At 42.2% G+C, this 9634-nt stretch overlaps 1 non-coding gene across 1 annotated transcript; it reads left to right on the top strand.

The window, feature by feature from the left end:
- The first annotated feature begins 5396 nt into the window (after nt 1–5396).
- Trnal-cag lies at nt 5397–5480 on the top strand. Its single transcript has one exon. It is a non-coding gene; the product is annotated as a tRNA-Leu (tRNA).
- The last annotated feature ends 4154 nt before the right edge of the window (nt 5481–9634 follow it).

Below are 9634 nucleotides of genomic sequence, written 5' to 3'. Positions count from 1 at the left end.
GTCAGGTCTCGTTCCTCTCGGACGTCATTTCCGTTTCTGGGATGCGTATCTCGGATACACCTGTCGAACTCCCGTGGATCCTCGATGGCCACTGATCACTTGGTCGATCCACCTCGATCCTTGCCGCGCTAGCGATCTATCCCCGACGAAATCCCCGATTCGACTTGTCCTACTCAAGCCGGAAAGCCTGCTTACGTATTACGACCTAACGGCGATCTTTACTTTCCTTTAAGTGGCGTTCACGCGAGCGATTTACGATCGCGAGTCTCGTTGCCGATCGCGCGGTTCGCGTTGCGATTCCCCGCCGCCTTTCCAGATCCTCTGATTATTTTATCAGGTGTCCTGGGAGTACCGGCACCAAAAATCACGAAAATAAACGTTTATAGAACGACGCGATTTTTTTAACTGCGATTTTCCGCGACCTTTCCAAATCCTCTTTTTTTTTATATTTAATTACACTTCAACTTGAGTTTTGCGAGAAATCTGCGAATGTCGGCACCATGAACTGTCAAAAATCGACGGATATGGAATTTTTTTTCTGCGATTTTGAAAATTTTCGCCAAAATAAACTCGTGTCCGAGGGTTAGGACAGAAAGGACAAGAGAACTGAAAAGTTTCTCGAGAATCTGCGAATATCGACACGATAGACCAGGAAAATTAGCGGACGCGAAATGACGCGGTAAATTCTTTTTTTTGCGATAAAAGAAATTTTTTCCGGAATGAATTGCACAGTTTCTTGAGATCGGGTACCGAGATGCACACATGCGAGCCGAGTATCACGCACTGAACAGGCGAATCGGTCTGCTGTTGCATTCTGTCTTAGAGTCCCCTTTCTCCGGGCATTTCCTTCTTCGGAGGCGAACGAGTCTCGACCGCGATTTCGAGACTCGTTTTAAATTCGGGATGGAACAGTCCGAACTCCCCTTTGAGCTGATTTGCATATTTACGATTAATAAAATGGAATAAATCGTCTAGTTTTTGCGAGCCTATATCGGTCAGGACGTAACCACGCGCTTCTTGCGTAACACATGATTGATAATAATCTAAAGGGCACTGGAGCGGATATTAAGAGGAATGCATAAATTTAAGCAAAGAGTTAAACAAAGGTTGTAAAACATTTACGCAACCAAGGAAAGCGATGAAAGGTAAAAGTCATTACCCCAGCAGAAAAAGGGACATGATTATGGAATATTATGATATCCGAGAAGTCGGAGAGGCAGGATAAAAAGCAAAGAGTCCCGCTAGGATTTGTCCTCAAGTTTCGAAATCTCTGGCCTCTGTTTCCATTGACACGCACTTTCAATTTTCTACTCGGACACGATAGAAAGTTGGGAAGGAGATTTCGAGGTCCACTCGGTATCTCAGGATCGGCTAACGTCTTTACTTTCGACTTTGCCTCGTGCGCGATTCGGATAAAAATCTTCGCTTAGAATCTCAATGTTCGTCAAGACTTAGACAACTAGATTCCGTAAATTCAGATTTTTCTGAATTAACATAACCGACCTGGATACCAATTTCGAGATGTAGACTCCTGATAACCGGCGGATCTGTATATATTCGATATGATAAAAGATAAGGTTAAGGGACTTCCTTCTTTAACATCCCAGCCAGATTATAAAATGGTGGTTTATAAAACTAGTCGTTTTATAAAACGCGGCCAGATTGACAAATCTTCGTTCACTTATAATCAGCCTTATTTTACAGTACGGCTAATCAATTTATAAAGTAACTAGGCGTTTTTCAAAACGCTGGATTTTATAATCTGGCCACTTCGCTAAATTTCGACATGCTTCAATGCAAATTCAAAATGGACGCTTGATAAGAACAACGAGGGTTTTTTCGCGATACTCGTTATGTACAGAATAACAATAAAATGAAAGCCTCCTAGGAACGTATTTTAAAAATGCTGGATTTTACAATCTGGCCACTTTGCATAAATTTCAACATGCTTCAATGCAAATTCAAAATGGACGCTTGATAAGAACAACGAGGGTTTTTTCGTGATATTCGTTATGTACAGAATAAGAATAAAATGAAAGCCTCCTAGGAACGTATTTTAAAAATGCTGGATTTTACAATCTGGCCACTTTGCATAAATTTCGACATGTTTCGATCTAAGTTCAAAATGGACGCTTGATAAGGACAACGAGGGTTTTTTCGTGATATCTTTTATAAAGATAATAAGAATAGAAAGAAAGCCTCCTAGGAAGACGAGCACGATAGAGAAGATGGATTCCTGAGGTCGTTTCGGGCGCAAGATGTTGGAAGTCAAGAACAGATAGCTTATATCCAACTCCGTGCTCCGCACATGCGATCCGCGGAGAGGAGAATACGCCGTCAGCGGGCGGACCTAACCTCACTTTTCGCAGCCGAGTCCGCGGCAGCGGTGGTGATCGATTGCCGAAGAGCGGTCCCGAGGAGCAGCCGGGACCCATTTCTCAAGCCCGAACACGCGAGTACCCCATGTGCATGAATATTTGAGAAATTCCGAGCCGTAAGAGAAAAAGGGTCATCGAAATATGGAGGCGACGGACGGCCATTACGGCTCCGCGTCACGTGACTCGCAAGTGTCGTTGTCAGGTGCTCCATGGTAATGCCTTTTTCTTCTAAGATGTTAAAGACACCTGTTAAAGAAAAAACGACTATGTAGTCTATTTATAATTGTAGACGTGAAAAACTGGGCGAATGAACAGTGATTGTCAGCATTTACAGCTGAGATTTCGCTAATGCATGTCGCAAGAAAGCCGCCATTTTGGTGCCGTGTCACGTAACTCGCGAGGTGCTCCACGATAATGCAATCTTTTCGAGATATCAGGACCTATTAATGAAAAAACGAATATGTAATGCATTTATCATTATAGATTTATGAAATTGGGTTAACTAACACAAGTCACTATTCAAATTTTGAGTTAACCGAAGAGTCATATCGGAAAATGGGAGCAACACGGCCGCCATTTTGGTACCGCGTCAATTGACTGACGTCGTTGTTGGCTGCTCAATGATAATGATATTTTCTGAGATACCTGTTGAAGGATGAAAAACAGATGTTTAATCTCTTTGTAATTGTAAATATATAAAACTGGGTTAACTAACGGGAATAACTATCAAAATTCCGAGGTGAGAGATGAAGCATGTCGCAAGAAGAAAGTAACACAACCGCCATTATGGTCCCGCGTTACGTGACCAACAGAAGTCACTGGGTGCTCCAAAATGGCGAACTTGTTTACCTTTCAAAATCAACTGGCGTTTCGGGACAAGAACTACATATACAAACCATTTCGAATCGTAAATATGTAGATCCTAGTTACCTGACATGAATAACATCCCGAGTGATGCATTTGGAGGTACATTAAAACGAGGAAGTGACAAGGGCATCATTTTGTTCCCGAAATGTGACTTATGAACATCTCTCTGGCAGAGTGTCGGCGTTCTTTGTCCTCGTTTCAAACAACAAACACCTCGAGAGATTTGGCTTCACCACGGCCATTTCGAATAAGTTGTAAATAGGGGGCTGAAACTGTAGGTGCTAGGACGCCAAAGTTCGGATTATTTAGCACCAGAGAACTCGAGCCAAAATGGGCCGAGCTTTCGTGGAATTTCCTTTGTGTGGAAAATCCATACCTCCCTTGTTTCCGGAATACGCGATCGACTAGATCTTTTTACATTTCAAACTTCCGAATGATGGATTAAAACGGAAACCTGTGAAACTTGAAATATTTCACGGGCTTCAATTTACAACGTGCAGGAATTTGCGTCGAAATACTTCGAGGGAATAATTCCGCAGGATTTCCATCAATTTTTGGCAAGCCAAGTTTCGACTTGAACGTCCTTCGATCGAGTTCTAAACGCGGTAAGTTACCTAAGGAACGATGAGAAATTCCCGGGAACTTATCGGTCATTTCTCCAAAAATTTTATCTACCGAGAATTTATGAGAATTTCAATATTTGCGACGGAGCGAACGAGAGATTCTGATTAGTTGGTCCGGACAGCAATATTTTCTAATAGTATTCATCATAAGAACCTGAAGTATAAATATGAAAAAAATGAATGTTCTCATAAATTCTCGATTTTCTCGGTAACTTACGGCAAGTTTCACGGTTACCTCCTCCCATTTTATGCTACTGAGAATTTTCGACCTCGATGTCGAGTGACGTCGATAATGGCTGTCGATAAGACAGGTTTTCACGCGGTCGGCAATGTAGAACTCGCGACTTCCGAGTCGAGGACCTGCTCTCGAAGTTTCACCGAATAACTTTTTTTTTCTCTCTTTCGGAAACTGCGGCTGCATCGGATCCGGTTGGACCTTACGTAACCGAGCTTTCTCGTGTTATCCCATGTGTTTGCACATGCACGTGCATGTGCAAGTGCATATAAGCAGGAGACGCAGGTGTGCGTAAGCGACCGGTCCGTGTCCCTTTCTCGGTGGACGCGTTTTCAACCCAACTCCCATTGGTCCAGGCTGCTATGCCCATGGAAACCACCTAACCTCCCCACGAGAGGGCATCTCGGTTTTCATCTCCACTTTGGAGAGGCATTTCCCCGAAGTACGCCGCATATTGCCGAGCACGTAGATCGCCCTCGATCATGCAGATCAGCCTCTATCCCCTTGAAATATCGTTTTACTAGACTTTCAAGACAAAAGGACGCTTTGCCATCTAGAATCAATTCTTTCCCCTCCACCCGTTCACCTGCGATATTATCATATCCCCTGAAATTGGAGACTGAAAATACATCCACAATCTGTAATGGAGAGGTTCTTCTTTTTTTATTAAGAAATTTGTTAAGGAAATATTGTTTTATTAGATTGTCGAGACAGAAGAAACACTTTGTCGTCTACGTTAACGATAAATATTTAAATACATGATGGGATGTTGAGCCCGAAGTGAATAAGAAGTAAGAATCTCATTGATTAAACAAAAGAGAATGAATGGACTGAAGAGATCTTTATTAACGACGTGTCGGTAATCTTTGTCGGTATAAGAATTTCTCGTTTTAAAACAAGCAGCGCTCTCTGTTTTCGCGCTGTATAAGTTGGAGGTTCAGACAAGCGTCGAGAGATGGCGATAACGTATAGAGAGAATATTACGAGCGGGCTCTCCCTATGAGCGGATTCTATTTTGAAGAAATATGCTCTAATTACCCTCCGCACCCGATGAGTATAAACCAAGTACTATGTACTCAAATAGTGGAAAGTACGCAAAGTCTGTAAAATAGAACCAAGAAAACGTCAAGGTGTTGCCGAGGACAGCCCGAAAGCATAACCTCACTCGTCGATAATCGCTTGAGAAAGTACCAAGATCTTTAATAATTATTTCGAAAGATATGAAATCCCAGTATTTATAAATTTAGAATGTAAACAATGTTCTAATGTTACACTTTGCTAACTTCTCTACAAGTCAGGATGGCCGAGCGGTCTAAGGCGCTGCGTTCAGGTCGCAGTCCACTTCTGTGGGCGTGGGTTCGAATCCCACTTCTGACATAACCTTTTTACATTTTTTTACCTGAATCGAAACATCTTCCAGAGCTTTCCTGGTTGAAACAAAAATTCCTTCGCGTCCAGTGTCCCTTAGTTTTGGTATAAAGGCGTTCTTTGATGCATCATGACGCACCTTTTCCACGGAAACCTCCACGTCGAAGTGCCAGGACAACAAAAGGCCGTTATGGTCTTCGATTATCGATGAGATCTTTTAAATCGAATCATCAAATGGCATTCCCTGGTGTGCCACAGCTGCAGGAGTGCACCGTTCCAACATTAAAGTCCAGCCAACGGACAAGGTGGCATTCTCATGACACCTTAAAGGCAGATTGTTTACACGCGCCTGGCTGGAGTCGAGTGATTTGCGAGATGCGCCACCGGCCATATGGTGCGCATAGCGGTCCATCGGACCTGAGTCGAATATCTAGGTGGACTGAGCATTCAGCGGTGAGGCTGAATGCTGAAACTCGGCACTAAATCTCGATACCAAGGCGCAGCTTCCGAGCAACCCAGATCCCACGTCCACAACCACGGAATGGCCCGCCACCTATAGGCACTTCTGGGTGGTTTCCGGGGCTTTTTAACTCGAGAGTCCCGACCAAAACGGGAACTAAATTGGACGAATGATGCCCCAGCTAATGGGACTGTTCGATCGGCAGATGGATGGGTACCGTTCGCTTAATTCCACAGTCAAGACAGGATAGATGATAGACCGAGGGACTTACTGGTCCCTGGGGCTCGATTATGCGTGGAATCGGTTTACCCAGATCTCTTGTTACCATCATGGTTACCAACTCTTGTATCAGTTGGCTTCGGCACTGTTTCGGTCGTTACTAACTCCGGCCATTATCATTGTTTCTCAAGCTGGACGTGGAAAATCAAACCGAACGAATCGGTACCTGAAATTGAAATTCTCAATGAAATTTCGGGTACTTAGGTTACTATTTACTTTACATAGAATTTTTTTACAGATCATGTAAGAAGTGGACATCTAGTAACTCGTGCATTTTACTGCGTGACATATTAACAACGAAAATATGTCATCGAACCAAAGAAATATTTTAATAATTCGAAGGACAATTGAATTTCAACCAAATAAACTGGAATAAATTGGATGCACGATTTCTTCGGAATTAGGACAATTTCTTTTGTTTATTCTTTTTTCTCAGTGTTTGATTTCAGTACCTTCTTTTTCAAAGATTTCGAATATTCGGTTTCGAGGTCGAGTTGACAATTGCGCTGGCGTGTGACATGTTTCTGGATTATAAAACGGAGAATCCTGTTGGGAATAAATTCGGGTATTCGGTCACGGGAACGAATAATCGTCCATTCAGGGTATTCTTGTATTGAGACTACAGTTACATTAAGTTTTGGGTCAAAGGGCAGGTTCTGTCGCCATGCGGGGTTCACCGCAATCACATACGCGGACGTTCCGCCACGGAATGCCCATGATTTTAGCTGGGATTCCCGCACGTAAGCAGAAGAATACCCGCGGTGTCCTACCTTGTCAAGTAACGAGGTGGAGTTATTTTTCCTATTTGTATATAAGTGAGGCGGTAGTCGATCGGCATTCCTTCGGGAATCCTAGCCGGAACTCTAGCCGAGGTGCTGAAGACACGTCTAGGAATTGCTCTTTTTTCTCCTCCCCTATTCACCATCTTGCATCTTCCAGACGCTACATATTGAATGCGGCGTCTCGGTTTACACCAGAAGAGCACGTCGTGTTTTGCACTTTTTATACGTAACGCAATGCCTATGTACGACTTGGAGGTTATGTATTTCCTGAAACTCAATTTACAACGGCATTCATTAAATAAACTTTCACATAAAACATAACCTATATTCTTAAAGACGTATAAAAACTTCATATCAAATATACTTACCATTAAGTTCAGTGCATGAGCATGGTAAGAGTGAATTTAACGTGCATTTTTAACAGTACTTCTCCTGAAACTGAAATGGGTAGGCTTAGTTCTGTCAAAATAAATGTTGAAACATAACCTACATTCTTAAAAACGTATAAAAACTTCATATCAAATATACTTACCATTAAGTTCAGTGTATGAGCATGGTAAGAGTGAATTTAACGTGCATTTTTAACAGTACTTCTCCTGAAACTGAAATGGGTAGGCTTAGTTCTGTCAAAATTAACGTATTTCGGAAACATAACCTAACTAAGGGTTCTCGTAACTTCACGCATCCCGAGCCTAGGGGCCCTTAAAGGAACCCGTAATGAGTTCGTTCAATTCTCGACTCTCTTAATCCAAGTGACTGACCTCTGGGAGATAAAGAAAGGACTAAACGAACCTCGAAGAAGTTGCGAAGCGGAGTTGCGGTAACGTTCGGCGAGGTGCGGCAAACTTGCGGCGATCCTCTTCTTGCCGTCCTTTCGGTTTCTTCTCTAGTCGGAACGCGAAGTGCGCTTCTCTGTTCCGAGTGCACTTCGGCTTGCCGAAGTATCGAGCCGGCTGCAGAGTTTGCAGTACCACGGACGGGCTTAACTATAGTGGTTAGGGAACATGTCGGATAATGGTGGAAGTCATCAACGAGAGCTGAAACAGAAATTATAGGTTAGGAGGGTGTAACCGAGGTCGCGAGCGATGTCATCCGGCGATCGTTCCTAGACGTGATTCGTCCGGATACGGAAGATTCGATTTTTCTCCTCGTCTTGACTATCGTGGCCGAGAAATCGAAAATAAGTCGGAAATGCCTGAGACAACATCTCGCAACGACATCTAGACAGATCTCATGTTATCTCGATCACTGATATTCCTCCGTGCTTAAATACATTTTCTGAACTTCCCGCATTGAAGAAAATAAAATAAATGGTACAAAAATATTTCCAGTCAACGTTTCAAATCGTATGTTATTATTTTTATATAAGAGGCATACAAACATGGCGGCTGTGAATTTGCCATCCACCAGCAAATATGAATATCTACGAGTGCCATGTAAATTAAAAAAATTAAGGCAAGGATATTTTGCCATAAAATTCTGAATTTCCAGGACCTCGTAAATGTGATAAATAAAAATACTTGTAATCACCGTTTCACAGAGTGTTTTAGTATTTTCGTACCGTAAGAGTCACACAAAATGGCAACTGTGAATCTGCTATCTGCCAGCCATGTGAACATCTAAGAGTGACAAGTAAATTAAGAAATTAACTCAGAGGTGTTCACACGTGCTAGTTATAAGCGTTAAGGCCGTGTAAGGCTTTTTGGAAGTCTTTTAGGAGGATCTCATCCCGCTGGAATTTATTTTTTTTTTCCAGAGAACATCGTCGAGTCCTTTTTCCCTCGTAATCGTTTTCCTGAGATTACCGTAAACCCACTCTCGTCGGGCAATTATCGTTATTCAGGCTCAGGCTTCTTCCCTCTGTTTCTTTTAATTTGTTATCTTGTAGCAGGATGTAATTCAAGATATTCCATTAGTAATTAAATTTACATGGATGCGCACGCCTTAAAGCGAACTGTCCTGTTAAACAGGACTCGGGCTCGTACCTTACAACTATAATGCCCGTTCCAGTTTAACAGCCCTAGAATTAGCATCATTTTTGCAAGTAGCGGTTGCTTTGTGGCAACCTAGTTAGCACTTTAGTGCCGGGTGTGGGAAGTAATGTAGGTCTTGAGAATTGTTACACTTTGAGTTATCCCCAGTCGTAACTTGGCCATAAAGTGTGCACTTGCAACAAATTCCTGCATCCCGCAACCCTAGATTCCCCCATTAACTAACCAAACAGTAGAAACAAGTAAACTATTGGGTGAATCCCATAACTTCACGCCGTTTTCATTTTATTCAAACAAAGTTCTTTCAAGAAGTCCAATTTATCAATATTAATCGATAATACATTCCACCTCCCATGACGACTTTTCCGGCAGTTTTTCAATCACTAACCTGAAAAGAATAATATGATAAAATTTTTAACATTTAAACGGCAGGAACTTACGGATACACTCAATAAATGAAACGATTTCCCAGTCAAAACTATTTACGGAGAAAAAATTCATTGAACCAAAGGAACGTATTTTGAATTTAAAGAATTTGGCTCAAACAAGTTGCCACAAGTCCGAGGAAAGGGCGCATACGATTTATTCAATTTCATTCGAGTGAAATAATTATTCTTTGAATAAATAAAATATTTCTGTGATACTATTCTG

The sequence above is a fragment of the Orussus abietinus genome, unplaced genomic scaffold, assembly GCF_000612105.2.
Source record: "Orussus abietinus isolate OABI.00-Male unplaced genomic scaffold, Oabi_2.0 scaffold129, whole genome shotgun sequence".
Lineage (NCBI taxonomy): Eukaryota > Metazoa > Arthropoda > Insecta > Hymenoptera > Orussidae > Orussus > Orussus abietinus.
The sequence above is the reverse complement of the archived record's forward strand: the minus strand, read 5'-3'. Positions and strand labels throughout refer to the sequence as shown.